Source organism: Silene latifolia, chromosome 3, assembly GCF_048544455.1.
Source record: "Silene latifolia isolate original U9 population chromosome 3, ASM4854445v1, whole genome shotgun sequence".
In the NCBI taxonomy this organism is placed as follows: Eukaryota; Viridiplantae; Streptophyta; class Magnoliopsida; order Caryophyllales; family Caryophyllaceae; genus Silene; species Silene latifolia.
The window spans coordinates 115,324,782-115,341,784 of NC_133528.1; the positions used below are offsets into that span (position 1 = coordinate 115,324,782).

General features: G+C 38.8%; 1 long non-coding RNA gene and 1 other non-coding gene across 3 annotated transcripts; both read right to left on the reverse strand.

Moving 5' to 3' along the window:
• Positions 1 to 1,986: 1,986 nt before the first annotated feature.
• LOC141650067 (small nucleolar RNA R71) lies at positions 1,987 to 2,093 on the reverse strand. Its single transcript, XR_012546129.1, has one exon. It is a non-coding gene; the product is annotated as a small nucleolar RNA R71 (small nucleolar RNA).
• Positions 2,094 to 9,734: 7,641 nt separating this feature from the next.
• On the reverse strand, positions 9,735 to 10,457 carry LOC141646233 (uncharacterized). 2 transcript variants are annotated; one of them, XR_012545448.1, is made up of 3 exons: positions 10,359 to 10,457; positions 9,937 to 10,032; positions 9,735 to 9,793 (listed from the first exon to the last, which is right to left on the reverse strand). It is a non-coding gene; the product is annotated as an uncharacterized LOC141646233 (long non-coding RNA). The 2 variants fall into 2 exon arrangements; XR_012545449.1 differs by lacking the exon at positions 10,359 to 10,457 and adding an exon at positions 10,153 to 10,231.
• Between the last annotated feature and the right edge of the window lie 6,546 nt (positions 10,458 to 17,003).

Consider the following 17,003-nt stretch of genomic DNA (forward strand, 5'->3'; position numbering starts at 1 on the left):
ATCCGCTCGGATCTCCTTACAGACTCCACCGTGCCACCTTCCTAGACGCTCGGGACGAGCATATCTTTGTGGGACTAGCAAAACGGAGATGCGCATCTCCTTGGAGAGGAGCACTTCCTCAACTTTTCTTAAGGGTCTTAATAGTCATTTAAGCCCTTGGTAACCCTAATCTTTGTACCTAATCTTTAGTATAAATACCCCTTTGTACTACCTAGATAGCATATCATCTTAATACATTTTTAATCTCATCTTAATACTCTCTCAATCTTGTAATCGACTCATAATCTAGTCTTAATACAAATCTCATTTCTTAATCTTTACTTAATTTCTCTATTGTTCATCATTTATTTTGGGTAATTAGAAGATTATTTGGGTTTATTTAGAGGATTGATAACCTTCCATCAATCATCAAGTACTTCTATTATTTGGAATCATCTTTATAGGTATACTTCTCTCTTAATCCTTTTTAATTATTGTTAATAATTTTCATTTGTTCATCATGTTTTTCCTTGCTAGTATGATTGACAACCTTGTTAGCATGTTAAACTTGATAATGAGTGAGTAGTTTCCTTAACTAGGGTTAATAGGGAATTAGGGGAAACCAACATGAGGATTGATTCATGCTTAATCTAATATGTTTTCATAATTAATTTGCTTGCTTGTTGTGATTCCAACTTATGCACATGTTATGTTTGATGAAATGCGAGCCTATGAATCCTTGCATTTTTTACCCATAACTTACCTTTTCAATGAGACTTGTAAGACATAAACCAACTCGAGTCTCATTAGACCATTCATATAGTTGGATAGGGAGGATTAAGTCGACTTGTAGGTGTTGTACAATCTAATCGATTCGGCTCCGGGACCCAAACCTTCTTAGGGATTGTAAGATATACACTTACCCGATCCCATCACAACAATAAGTGCTTGCATCTAGTAGAAAACATGTTTGTATGATCAAATCCCATAAATCCCCTATGAACCCATGACACCCTAGTGCTTTTAATCAATTGTTTACATCTCATTTTAATCATCTTGCTTGTTTTCATTACTTTATTTACATTGTTGATTAGTTTAGTTGATCTCCTACCTCAACCCAAATTGTGACACCCTTAGACACAACCATTTGCAATTGAAAATCCTACATCAATACCCGTCCCTTGGGATCCAACCTTTACTTGCCTCTTTATTAAGAGTAGTTTATAAAGTTATAAATATTGTTTTGGTCAAGGTAACTTTTGACGACGAGTTGTAAAACCGACGAACCAAAAATGGCGCCGTTGTCGGGGACGGTGGTAACTTGATTTGATTTTCTTTGATTGTTTTTAGTTATGTCTTTCTTTACCTTGGGGAAGTCAAACTCCTTAAGGTTTGTTCTAATTGTTTTCGAGTTATTTGATATTTTTCATGTCTAGGAGATCACAAGGTAACTTGTTACCCATTGATCTTGAAATTGAAAGAACTTTGACCAACAATAGAAGACTTGCTAGAAATACTTTGAGAGGTATTGGTGAGATTGTGGACATTCAACCAAATAATATTGAGTTTACCAACCCTTTTGAAAGAGAAGGAGAGGATAACCCAACACAAAATCAACCACAAAATCAACCCACAATGCCTAAATTTTCATCACATTCCGTACCAACCGAGGAGAACCTACCAAATGGTACTCCTACCCCACAACACTTAACCGGGAATTTCATTACAAAATCCGCATTTATACAATTAGTTGAGAGAAGTCAATTTGGGGGGATGCCTAGTGAAGACCCTCATTCTCATATGGAGACTTTTTGTGACTATTGTGATGCGATTTCGCAAACCGGAGTTACTCAAGACCAAATATGATGGGTCTTATTTCTTTTTTCTTTGATTGGTTCCGCGAAACAATGGTTGAAGAGCCTAGATAAGGCTTCTCTTGGTATTGACTCTTGGAAGAAATTGACACTTGCTTTCTACAAGAAATTCTATCCTCCGGAAAAGACTAACATGTTGAGAGCCCAAATCACCGGGTTCAAACAAAGGGATGAGGAATCTTTGTATGAAGCATGGGAGAGATTCAAGGACACTTGCCGATCTTGTCCACACCATGGACTTAGCGAGTGGTTCCTTGTACAATAATTTTGGAATGGTCTATATGAAGACTCCCGAAACATTCTCAATATGGGATCAAATGGTATGTTTACCGAAGTTAATGACAATCAAACATGGAACAAGATTGAAGAAATGGCGGTCCATAACTCACAATATAGTAGACCTCGGAAGACTACTAGAGGAGGAAACCATGAAGTGGACTCTATTACTCAATTGGGTGCTCAACTTAGTGCTCATATCGACACCATTAATTTGAATTTTGAGAAGGCTATGGCTAAACTTGAAGAGGCCTTCAAATCACCTAAGCAACATGTTAATGCTATGGTATCATCTTCATCAACTCTAAGTGGAATATGTGAGAGTTGTGGAACTTTGGGACATGACCAAAGTGAATGTAGGGAAACAAGTGAACAAGTGAATGCTTTTCAAGCATACAAGAGTGGTACCCCTTATTCCAACTATTATAATGAAAACACCAAATTCCATCCAAACCTCTCATACAAAAGCCAAAATGTTCAAAACCCTCAAACAACATACACCCCACCTCTAATGAGAAACCAAGCTCAAAGACCTTTTTACAACCAAGGCCAAGGTTATCAAAATCAAACTCCATATAATCAATCCAATGACCAAGGCTTTGATGTTCAAAAAGCGGTCCTCCAAATGCAAAAGAATCAACAAGAATTTTTCACTCAAATGCAAAAAGATAGCCAAGCAAAAGACATCACCATCAACAACATCCTAGCCCACACCAAAATGTTAGAAACCCAAATGTCTCAATTAGCATCTTCTAGCTCTCAAAGACAAAAGAGGCAATTACAACCTCAAAGTAATCCCCCAAGACATGAATCGGTGAATGCCATATATTTGAGGAGTGGTACAAGGTATGAAGGGCCAAAGAAGCAAATTAAGGAAGACATTGTGGAGGCTAGTGACAATGAAAGAGTTATGGAGAACTCTAAGGAAGAAGAACCCACCATTCAAGAAGTTTCAAAGAAGAATGAAGAGAAGGCTAAAGAGAAAGAGCCTATTGTGATTAGACTTTCATTCCCAAGTCGTCAAGCTAAGCCTAAGTTTGATGAACAACTTGGAAAGTTCATGGAGATTTTGAAGAACTTAGAAGTCTCAATTCCATTCACGGAATTGATCAATCATGTTCCAGCCTATGCAAAATACATGAAAGATATTCTTACCAAGAAGAAATCCATTCGGAAGCTTGAAACTATTGCTTTCACTAAAGTGAGTAGTGTTATTCTTCAAGGAAGCTCACCTCCAAAACTCAAAGATCCGGGAAGCTTCTCCATTCCATGCACTATTGGTGACACTACAATCAACAAAGCTTTATGTGACCTTAGGGCAAGTGTGAGTGTTATGCCATACTCGGTAAGCAAGAGGCTAGGAATGGGAAAGCTCAAGTGAACTAATATCACGCTTCAAATGGCGGATCGATCAACAAAGATACCTTTAGGGGTATGGGAAGATGTGCCCGTAAGAATTGGCAAGTTCTTCATCCCGGTGGACTTTGTTATTGTTGACATGGAGGAAGACTCCAACATTCCTATCATTTTAGGAAGACCTTTCTTACACACCGCGGGAGCGTTGATTGACGTGAAACATGGAGAGCTCACCCTTGAAGTGGGAGATGAAACAATCACTTTTAATCTTGACAAGACAATGAGAGCTCCCCGACTACATGAGTCATGCTTTATGATTGATCATTATAGCCGAGAAAGTGATAGGAAGAAGTTGCATCTCAATGCAAAGAACAAGTTATGGGTAAAGAATCACCACCCATAGGGAAAAAGAAAGTTGACAAATCTCAATATGCTTCATCCAAAGAGCAAGAAAGTTTCAACAATGAGAGCTTGAAAAGCTCACTCATGACAAAAGAAGAAGAAGGCCTCATTGGCCATGATGACAAGAAGAAAAAGGAGTTGTTTCCATCAACTCATGATACTATTGGGAAACAAGCTAATGAAATATGTGGTCTATGGGATGACGAATTCGATGGAATAGTCAATTCCTACATTGGCAATGCTATGACCCTAGACCAAGGCTTTGGTGACCATCTTGATTCGGGTCACCACAATGAAGAACAACATGTGCAAAGGTCTATTGCAGATCTTTATCATGATAATGAACAAGCTTTCGACTGCTTCTTCAAGGTGTTGAGCAACATCAACAACACCTTGGCTATGCCCCCTTGACATCTCGTACATGGATGAGAGTTTGGTGGAGTCCTCCCTAAACCACCATTTGTAAATATTCTAATCCCTTAACTTGCATTTTACTTATTGTATTGCATTTTTGTCAATTTTTGGATTTATGCTTTTATGCTTTGATCAAGATTTTCATTTTGAGAGAAAGTGAGGGAGGGACTTAAATGTTTATTGATGTGTAGTGTTTTGACATAGTGTGGGGATAGCAATTGCCTAGGCTATCCAAGCCTTCGTAGTGCCCCCATAATGAAGACCAAAGGAATGAAGAGTAAATGACCCGGGTTATGAAATACCCACGGGTGGAACTGAATCCGTGAGGTACAGGGACAATCCGAGCGGCCCGACAGCAATCCGCTCGTCCTGGAAGATAATCCGAGCGTCCTGTGAAGAAGACGCTTGTCCTGAGAGAGCTGGAAAGGAAAATTTTTGGTCTGACTGAAGATCCGAGCGTCTCCATATAGAATCCGCTCGTCTTTGTCAAGGCGCTTGTCTCCTTCATAAAGACGCTCGTCTCCTTCAGAAGATGCTCGTCTCACACCGGGCCTTCTTTTCTGAAATAAGCTGACAGAGAATCCGAGCGTCCCGACCCAAATCCGCTCGTCTCCCCTACTGAATTCAAAAATAACGGGATTAAAACCCCCCTTTCCCAATTCATTTTACTCATTCAAAACACAAACACATCTCCAAAACCCTCGAAACCCTCAATCCCTCCATCCATCAAAATCAATTTTCTCAACCAAATTCACCCAAATCAATTCCAAACTCCCTCAAAACTCAAACAAATCACTCCTTTGTCAACAACAAGCAATTAAAACACCAAAATCTTCAAGGTTTGAATCGATTTTCTAGGGTACAAGGCAAAATTCAAAAATCCTAAATCGATTTGGGTCTTATTGAAACTTGAGGAATTCAAGCAAATGTTTGGGTGTTACTACATACAAGGAGAAGATGGCTAGGACAAAAGGCGGAAACAAGGCACTTCCAAAGAAGAATCTCTCAAAAAGGCAACAAGATCTTCAAGCTTCAAAGGCTTTGGTGGTTCAAAGTGCAAGGATGGAGATTTAAGAGACTACTTCTCCTATAGTGGAAACTACTACTTCTACTCCGGTTGTTGGGCAACTACATGATTATCCGGAGGTAATTTTCACATCCGATGCTCATAGGAAGAAATTTGTATCCCTTGCTAAGAAATCAATCTTACCCACCAAGTTTATATGCCAAGAGACCTTGACCAAATTGGGTGTCTTTGAACAAACCAAGAATTTCTTCGAGTCCATGGGATTGCTTACTTTGTTTAATATGCAAGAATTGACCTACTCATCCCTCACCTTGGAGTTTTTAAGCTCATTGAAAGTTACAAAGGTGGAGACTCGAACGAACATTGAATTCCGCCTTGAAGATGTTGATAGGAAAATGTCTTTTGGCGAGTTTGGTAAAGTTTTTGGCCTTAGCAATGACTCGACCTATGTGAAGAAACCCTTAACAAAATATGATCCCGCTCCCTTATGGAAGGCGAATACCGGAAGAAAGTTTACATCTTACCATGATTGTCGAGCCCTTTATGTTCATCATCCGGGCATAAGGGTGTGGCACAAGGTTGTTGGGCACACTTTGATAGCTAGGAAGGGAACAAACCACTTCACCGAGCTTGATTTTATCTATCTCGAGTCGACCTTGAATGTTGGTAGAGAGTTCACCACAAAGTACAATATTCTTCAAATTTTAATTGAGAGGTGGCTCAATATCGATCATGGCAAGGAAGGTGCGGCCTTCATTGTTAATGGGGGATTGGTAACTTATTTGGCAAAACACTTCAACCGGAATTTCAACAAAGATGACACTTATAAACCGGTTAAGGGAGGCCATATCATTGATCTAGCCACTATGGTTCAAAAATTCAAATGGCTCAAGAAAGACACTCTTGACAACAAATTCGAGTGGTTAACAAAAGATGCCAAGTTCTTCACTTTACCGAACAAAATTTACCGACTCAATGTCCATAGGCCACACTACCTTCTCCCACTCTCCGAGGAAGCCGAGTACATTATACAACACCAAAGGGAGGACATTGCCGAGCCCTCCTCCTCTATTATCACTCCACCCTACCCATTCACCTACCATAAGTTTCGACCCAAAAATGTTACGGCGGGGAATGATTACTTGAATCTTTTGATGCAACAAATGCACAAGCAAGCCCATGAGGATAGAGTCGATGTATATAGAGCACAATATCCGCCTCTCCTACATCTAGCTAGGCAAGTACTTCTTGACCCATCTTGTCCTTTGCCTAGTTAGGCGAATAGGGAAGTCTTCTTTCCTAGTGCTTCTAGGGATACTAGCTTGGGTGAAGAGGAGGTTGTTGTTGAGAGTGGTGGAAAAGAAGGTGAAGGAAATAAAGAGAATGAAGAAGGTGAAGAAGAAGAGGGTAGTGAGGAAGAAGAAAAGAGTTCAAGTGAAAGTGGTGAAGCCTTCGAATCTATGGAGGTTGATGAAGATTATAGTGAAGAAATTGGAGATGATGATGATGATGGGAGTGATTGTAACACCCCCATATTCTGAGGAGCCTTAACCAGGCCTTCCCTAGCATATAAAGGCATTACCATCTCGGTTGCCCGAGGTAAGTAATCATCAAAAGTCGATAAAAGAACAATTATAGTTATATTACAAGCGTTACAACCAACTAATACACTAAAGGTACAACTCGTCAGCTACACGTTATCTCTAACCGAACTCGTGACATCACACCCCCCGGCCAGGACTCCAGCTATCAACCACATCAGCACCTGCTAAGACTGACTGCTCACCATAAGGGATCACGGTAGACACACAAACAAACAAGACAACCACACAAGGTCAGTAAAAGAGGTAAGACACAACATAAACCAACAACCACCGTCAACACAATACCAACACAATCAGTCACACACAATCATACCCACTCCAATCAATCTCCGTCACCGACTGTCCACTGGACCAACCCTGCCAGTGGGGGACCGCAGCCGTTCCCACCTAAGCCCCGCCAATCATTTCGAGCGATAACCCTATCCCATTAATGTGCACATCCCCTCCCGTGGCGGGTTCCACGGAGGGCGAAACTAGGGCGTGAAGCCACTCCTGCAAGTGACTCCACTCAGCCGAGGACGTACCTCGAGAACCACGGACAAACAATCACAGATAGCTGCAACACCACAACAACCAACATCCAGCATACACCAACCAACAACCAAGGATACTCAACTATACGGTCACAACAACAACACAACATCATACAACAACCGACACTCTAGACATTCAACAGAAACTGAGTAGGCGAACCTACCTTTAAGCGACTGCAACGGTTCCATGTCCATACATGCAATACTCAGCAAACAAGCAACACCTATACACACAATATAAACATCTATCACTACCATTCTAACCCTATCTGCAAACAACAAAGATACGGATGATGATGACGACCTACCGACATGAGGAAACTTGGAAAAGGACCGCTACCCGACTCAAGCTATACACTCCTAAGGCACAAGGACCTTCAAAGGCTCCCATGGAAGGCATATGGTGAAGGGAAGAGGAAGGGACGACATCTAGGTTTAGAAGAAAGAGGCGGAAATGATTTGCGGTTTTAGGAAAACACGATTATAAAACCCCGCTGTAAAGACGCTACTCGATCGAGTAACCAACTTACTCGATCGAGTGGCCCATACTCGATCGAGTATCCAAGCTACTCGACCGAGTAGCCTCTATTCTATCGAGTACCACCCATAACTCAAGACACAAGATAACTTTGGTACGTATTTCTAAGGACTATTACTGCTCCCAAGGTCGGTCAACGCTGGTCAACGGGTCCCTAAAAGGGCGGGTATTACAATCTTCCCCTCTTAAAAAGAACTTCGTCCCCGGAGTTCAACTCACCCATCCCCAAAGCACAAAATACGAAAACAAGGCGACATCACTACTCCTCCGACATAGGTCACTATTCCCCAGAAGTACTATCCCCCATGTCATCATCATCAACTGTCTAACACTCCATCTAGATCGACTTCTACACTCTACCACACCAAGTACTAACCTCATAACATGAAGCCGCACAACCAACAACTACACTGCTACTCCCAACTCTTAGCCACACACTACGAGATTACACTTTTACTAGTACATGACCATCAACGCGAAACATGTCACATTAACATAACTATGTTACCCAACGATATGATTCTATTCAAACGCATGCCATCACAACTCTCTCTGTGATCGTCTTTTCATAGCATACTATTCAACTTTTACTTAAACACTCAACAAACAATACAATTTACTCATCAAACCATAAAAACAATTATAGCGTCATGTTAGGAATGTAACAGAAATAATAGAAACATTATAAACAAACAACCAACAAAATAATTGTAAAATCGACCTTTTTATTTTGCGACATTACTCTTCCCCTCTAAAAGGAACTTCGTCCCCGAAGTTCACCACCGAACACTACTACAGATACAGGCTATAACAACGGGTAAAAACCGTTGTAAAAACAAAAAGCGGACGTTGTTAAAGCGGACGTTGTAAAAGGTATTTACAACGGTTAGGTTATTTACTTAAACCGTTGTCTAAAGTATTAACCACGGTTAAAAGCCGTTGTTGTTGCGTGTAAGCCGTTGTGGAAAGTGTTTCAAAAATTTGGTGGGAATAATATAACAACGGTTGTCATATGTATATCCGTTGTTGTAACTTTCCCTCCAAAATTGAAATTTATAGTAACAATGGGTATATGCTACATACCCGTTGTTGAAATTTGTAGTAACAACGGTTCTTAATTTATAACCCGTTTTTGTAACTTTCCCTCCAAAAATGTGAAGACTTTTAACAACGGTTCTTCGTTTAAAACCTGTTGTTGAATATTATGCGCGGTATTTGTGAAAGGTATTCACAACGGGTTTTATTTTAGTAACCGTTGTTAAAGGTCTTGACAACGGTTTTTTTTAGTAACCGTTTTTATTACGAACTCCTAATGTTTTTAAAAATTAAATTTGTTTCATGCCATTCAAAAACCTGCATATATCAGCAACACCATATACCAAAGACCAAAGATAAATCACAAATTTGGGTTCATCGAACTCAATAGATTCAATTCAACCACAACAAAGAAGACATCATATATATATATATATATATATATATATATATATATATATATATATATATATATATATATATATATATATATATATATATATATATATATATATATATATATATATATATATATATATATATATATATATATATATATATACTTACAAGGAGTTAAATTTACATGAACTAATCAAAGATTCCCTAACTTCAACAAAAAAATTACTAATAAGTCGATCTAAACTCGAGTATCATGCATTTCTATTTTCTAAGACGTATTTGCCCAACATGTCCCTTTCCTCGTCTATATCTACACTTGAGTACTGCTGAATCTCTGGTGACGGGTTGATTACATACTGCGGAAAAAACAAATTAAAGACAAGACATTATTGTAACAACATCAAATCTTCGCATAGCAACATCATGGTATAGCAAAGCAAGCAACACAACATCAACTCTAATTTAAAAAAAGTAATAAACACATTATTAAATTACTAACCTTTTCTGGAATAAGGATATATCTTCGCCTAATAATCTCCAACATGAACCGACAAACGTAGTATCCACATTGTATGCTATCCGGCTGGCGAGGGGCCTATTATTACATAAAAACAAACAGACGAGAGAAGGCTCACATCAGAATCTTGAACTTTAGGTATTGTATTAGTATTAAAACATGATTTTTGCACTTAATGTATTGTATTTGAGCACGTACCCCTGTTATCGTAATAAAATCAGGGCCATCATCAGAATCTTTAGTGGGTTGATCCTGCTCGTTAGCTCTTCTCTTCTCAAAGGCCCTTTTTTTTAAAAAAAAAAAAAGGCAGACACTCATTTTTTTAGGGACAAAAATGAGCTTTTTGCTATAAATAAAAATTGAAACTTAATGTTATTATAAATAAATCAGCATTATAAACTTACTTATTAATCAAGCGCTTAAAAGTCTCGCTTGGTGGATTATGTAAAGAGTCCAACCAAAAAACTTTCTTCTTTGTCGGCATGATGGCTGCTAGCACCCAATGAGTCCTACATCAAGAGACATCATCATTATTAACAAGTACATATATTAGTTATGAAAATGCAATTGTAGGGGGAAACGTAATATTAATTTGTTTATTACCCTTTTCATTATAAGCGGCAAAAATCAGCTTCTTGGTTGTCGCCAATTGCTGAGCAATATAATCTACCCGATCTTCGAACGAGAATTCCAGAATAAATAAAGATAAAACATAGGGGTACAGGAATCCGTATTGATCAACTTGAATCTTCTTCTCGGGGATCACTCTCAATTTCAATATCCTATATTATTACGGTATTAATTCCGGTATTTAATTAAAACAATATCTAGTAGTCAGAATATTAGAATATGAAATTATTTATTAAGAAACTTACTTCATCCAAACAAATAGGTGTTGGACATCAATCTGGTCTAGGCCAGCCCAAATGGCTAGCATATCCCATGACATAAGTGCTTCGCGCTCAACCCCTAGAATATCCTCCTCGAGCGGAATAATTATCAATTGCTCGGTTGTTATGCGACGGCAAGCCTCCTCATGCAGTTTCCTCATCGTCGCCGTTCTTACTTTTTGCATGTAATCCTTCCCAGTATATTGTGTGGAGTTTAAACTCCTAACTTCTTTCAGGTCGGGGAAATAATGATTCTTTGATTTTGTGCTACTACCACCAGCCTACACATGTAGATAATTAAAATAATAAAAAATCCAAAGGTAACATATCCTAGTTGGAGTAATAAAAATAAAAGCGTACTTAACTAAATACCTCGTCAACCTGCTCTTTCAATGATGAGGTAGTAGTAGCAGGTATGACTGGGGACTTAGGCTTATCAGTCTTTTTTGTCCCCTACACAAAATTACCATGCATGCTTTTTAGAAATACAGACAAAATATAAGGGAGCGAGGTTTTTAAAAAAATGGAGAAGTTAATTAAATACCTCATCAAGTTATTGTCTGGACGAGGTAGTTGGCATGTCCGGGGACTTAGGCTTATCCGCCTTAGCCGGCTTTTCTGTTCCCTACATATAAAAAATTTCCATGCTTTTTAGAAATACAGAAACAAAAAAAAAATTAAAGGGAGGTTTTCATAAAAATGGAGAAGTTAATTAAATACCTCATCAAGTCCCCGGACATTAGGTTTATCCGCCAAAGCCGGCTTTTTTGTTCCCTACAAAAAAAAAAAATTAACATATAAATTTAACATATAAAAACATTCAACAATTAAAAATGTAACATATATATAAAGGTATTTCTTCTAACCCCAATCGCTTTTGCCGGGCCGAGGCGAGACGACCGAGCCAAGTAGATGTGAGTTTCGAGCCATTGGATGAAACTCCCAACCGCATCTCCTGAATGGTAATGTCGTCACGAATCGGGACAGACAGTTGAAAGTTTTCATGGCCTGGAAAGACTGTAGTTATCTCTACTTTTCTATGATTCGGCAAAAGGTTTTCGCCATGAACTACTACAGTTACCGCGGCTGATTTGGTGTGCATTTCTACGAGACCCCGTCCAACACACACATTTGGATTTTCGAATTTAGGGTCAGCAAGAATAACTACTACCCTCTTGTTTACGGCCTGAAGAATATACACATACATTATTATATCCCAAAATTTAATAGAATTCATATAAATTTAACTAATTAAACACTTCATGTATGCATACCTTACTGAAAACAGGGAACTGACTTGAAGGGGATGTATGTTGTTTTCCATCAGCCGTCTTCTCAAGTTGCATCTCCTTTTCAGACCCATTATTTACCTAATAAAATTAACCAATGGCACGATGTCAGAAGTTATAGCATTAGAGTTGGCAGGGAACACACCCCCTGATCTTACCCAAAAAAAAAAAAGAAAAGAAAAATAAGGAAGTATTAGGTGGTACCTGATCGGCTTTAGTTGTTACAGCTTCAGAAGTATTAGGTACCTGATCTTTCTGAATCTCGTTGACCGATACTTCCTTCTCATGTATTGCCAAGGTAGTAGCGGCCTCTTGACCAATCTGTTGTACCTTATTACCCCCTTTATAAATGACATCCTCCATCATCTTCACTTCTTCTTCGGAAAGCTTGCCTCCAAAGATTCAACTTTAGTAGTACGGATGCCATTAATCAAGTCTGCGTGCCAAGAATGTAATGTGTCGCAATTTTTATCCCAACAATAACATGTGAATTGAACTTAAATGAAAATAATAGAATAAATGGTACCATGTCAGCCTTCTCAGACTTAGTCTTCCTTTTCTTCTTTATCGGGGCAGTTGTCCCATAATATTTCGTTACTCCAACCTCGTAACGGACGCCCTCAAATGACCTGGATGTTCGGGTCGGCCGATCGCTCTAGCAAGAACGTCATTACGACCACTGGGAGTGAATTTCCCTTCTTCTACCTCTTTCAATACGTTGTCCTATAATATATTAAATAAACTTCAAATTATATTTGTGACTAAAATAATAAAGTTAGTAATGAACTCGTCTTAATAAAATAATGCTTACTATGTTGGCCAAGACTTCATCATCATATTTGTCACGCGACCGGGATCCTTTAGGCGTGTGCCCTTCTTTATAAGTTACATGCCGATCCAAGTTGGTCACTCCCTTTGCCACCTACACATTAACATGGTAACATTTATACATGTAAATGTGTATCAATGCAAGTCCAAGTGTGATTAAAAAAATAAAGTCTCACAGGGGAATAATGCATGCTACTTACGAGGTTCTCTTCTATCTTTCTGTAACCGCCTCGAGAACCATACCATTTCCCCTTCTTGCATGAAATGTTAGCACGATTTCTTCTGCTAACGGCCTTCAAATAATTATATAAAAGCGCAAGTAGATGAGATAATAAAAAGATTATATAAAGGACTCATTAATTAAAAAAAATGATAGGTAAATCGTTAAAAGGCGAGGATATTTAACCTGAAACTTCTCAGTAGTTCTCATCTTTTTGAAAAGATCCCATTGTTCCTGACTGATGGTGGGACACTTGTTTTCCGGTGCGCTCTTACGCATCTCCCCCGTTGCCTTGTCCACATACAACCAATCCCTAGCAACGTCACACCTCCACTGCCTGTGGACATCCGCTGCCTTATGCATTAAATACTTATCATGGCTTTCATCGGGTATAATAAAGCCTTCCTTTACATGAGCCAAGTATAACTCCGCCAATTTTAGATTCAAGCTTCTAACATCATCTAAATGGATAGGCACAAACTGTCTTGTGCAACATCCAATCCAACTGGAGAAATAACCCGCATTTGGACCAGTAGGGAAACCCTTTGAGCTCCATGTTATTTCCATCGGCTCTTTAGCGGCTATAGCTGCAAGGACTTTCGCGCACTTCGTAGCACCCCTCTCACCAGGCTTATTATCCTCAGGCTTATTATTCTTTTGACTTCTTTTCCATTTTTCACCCATGATAATCCTAAAACCCAAATATGAATGATATAGCTAGGAAATGAACAACTTAACAACGTACATGCAGAGTATTATCTAAAACCCTAAACCCTAATAGGAATGAAAATTTAAAACAACAAATTGAGCTTCTAAAATCCTAAACCCTAATAAGAGGAGTGAAGTAGATGATGCGGGATGATAAAGATAACAAAGAAGACGAAAAACAAACAGGTGCATGAAAAAGAATAAAGATGATCGTCTTAAAACCCTAATGACGAAACACAAAATTAAAGTGAACATACCTGATGATAATGATGATAAAGAGAACGAGCAGGATGATAAGGGAAGGCAACGGAATCTGGGCGTCGGAAATTGGGCGACTAATGCAACGAGAATGTAGAAAGCGAGGAAGAGAGAAGAATTAACTCAGGATACCAACGGTTGAACTGGTGTTGTGTGTGTATGTGTTTGTAAATTAGTTTTTTATTAAGACAGACTATTGACAACGGGTTCTAAAAGGAAAACCGTTGTTATATGTTAATAACAACGGGTCAATATAAGTCAACCGTTGTTAAAACTTTATTACAACGGTTAAAATATACCCGTTGTAATATATTTTCCCCAAATTTGCGCCAAAATGAAATATGTCAAAAAAATCAATGACAACGGGTAAGGGTACTACAACGGTTGTTGAAAGTAATAACAACGAGTAATGTAACTATAACCGTTGTTGATAGTATTAACAACGGGTAATGTAACTATAACCGTTGTTATTGTTGAACCTTTTTTTTTTTTTAAATTACTGTAATTCCATTACAGTCCAAACCTGTAACAATATATACATACTGTAACAGCAGAAGCACCATATACTGCAACATTATTCAGTAATTTCAACACCAAAGATCCACATCTAATAATAAGATCAAGAACATAAGACAACACCAAAGATGCATGCATACTTTGCATATCTAAGCTACAGGATTTACCATGCCATGCAAATTTGGGAATTTTTATTTAACAATGACCATTATTGATTTAACAATAAATTAAACCATCAAATTATTGGTCTGCAAATGACTCAAAATGTTGGTCGTCCATATCACTGTGTCCTGATGAACTATCTCAGTATCGGGGACGTTTCTTGGATGTCATAGTTTCTTCGTTAACCCAAATACCTTCACCATGGTCATCACGCATATAGATGCTTTCAGTGTCCTCATGATCAGTGTCAACATCGTCGAAATAAAATACGGTGGTAGAGTGATCCATTCCATCAAAAACGACATCCTGATCATCATCACCATTATCGGATAGACTACTCCTTCTACTCCTTATAGACAGTACAACAGACCACTTCTTATCCATAGGATCGGTGACATAGAACACTTGTTTAGCTTGGGATGCCATTATGAAAGGATCATCCTTATTATTGCCAACCTTACCCAGATTGACCAACGTAAATCCCATCTTATCCTTTCTGACACAATGGATGTTGTTATCAACCCAGTTACATCGAAACAAAGGGATTGTGAAATCAATGTAATCTAGTACCAATATTTCTTGAATAACACAATAATAAAGGCATTTTCCCCAAATAGGCTTTTTATCTTTTGAAGTAGCAAAGTGCATTGCCTCAAATTCAGAACTCACACCACTATTTTGCATTGTGCTCAACTCATCTTGCTCGCGGGTGTAAAAAGTATATCCATTAATGGCAAAACTGTTGTAAAAGGTGACACTGGCATTTGGACCTAAACCAAGACGTAGTAACCTAGGAGAGATGTCATCACCAGTTTGATCCGTACACTCTAAGACAATATTCCTAAACCACTCTGCAAACGTCTTCGTATGCTCGTTCGCAATCCACTTCTCGGTCTTGTTTGGGTGATCGTATTTGAGCTCATCTTTGTGTTGTTGAATATAAGGTTGCACCTCATCTTCGTTGTTTAGCACATACGTGTGTGCTAAATGCAACATTTCACGTGTCACAATTTTTTCAACCCGGCCCCTAATACCTTTTTCCGGTCATCCAGTCACTATGACGATTCTTAGGAACGCCAATCAACTCCTCAGGGCAGAGATGAGCGTAACAATATGAAAGAGCTTCGTCTAAAATAGCGCGTTCAGCAATACAACCTTCCGGACGATACCGATTAGATGTATAGTCCTTGTAGACTTTCATCAATCTTTCGAAAGGATACTGGTATCTCAAGTACACGGGCCCAAGGTACAAAATCTCCCTAACCAAGTGAATGGTCAGATGAATCATGATAGTGAAGAAAGAGGGTGGAAAATACATTTCCAACTGACAAAGAGAGGTTACAACGAGGTCCTGCAATGAATCTGCGTCATCGGGATCGATGACTTTCTCGCATATGGACTGGAAGAAGAGACAGAATCTAGTTATAGCATATCTTACCTTTTCAGGTAAAATTGAACGAATAGCCACAGGTAGTAATTGTTGCATCAAAGTGTGACAATCATGTGACTTTAACCCGGTGAGTTTTAGGTCTTGCATCGACACTAGGCTTTTGATGTTCGACGAATAACCATGTGGCACTTTAATTCCATTCAAGCATGCACAGAACTCTTTTTTCTTATTCCGTGAAAGGGTATAAGAAGCTGGCGGTAAAAATGTACGATTACCTCTCTTCTGTGGTGCCAACTCTAGCCTAATACCCATCATTTTCATATCTTCCCTAGCTGCGGCGTTATCCTTTGTTTTACCAGGAACATTCAGTAGGGTATTGATAATATTATCACAGACATTTTTCTCAATGTGCATGAAATCGAGGCAATGCCTGACCTCCAGGTCAGGCAAATATGGAAGTTTATCAAAAAATATGGATCTTTTCTTATACCCACGAGTAGACAATTTAGAGCCGCTCTTCTTCCCATAATATATCTCAGTATGCTTTACTTTCTGATAAACTTCATGCCCACTCAAAATTCTAGGAGGTTGACGAAGTTCTTGTCTTCCATTGAATGCTTTCTGCATCTTGCGATAACAATGGTCATGATACAAGAACCTCCTATTTCCCATATACACATACTTACGAGAAGACTTCAAGTATTCAGACTCGATATCCTCCCCATACAATGGACAAGCCTCTTTCCCATGAACTGTGTGCCCAGAAAGGTCGCCATAAGCCGGATAGT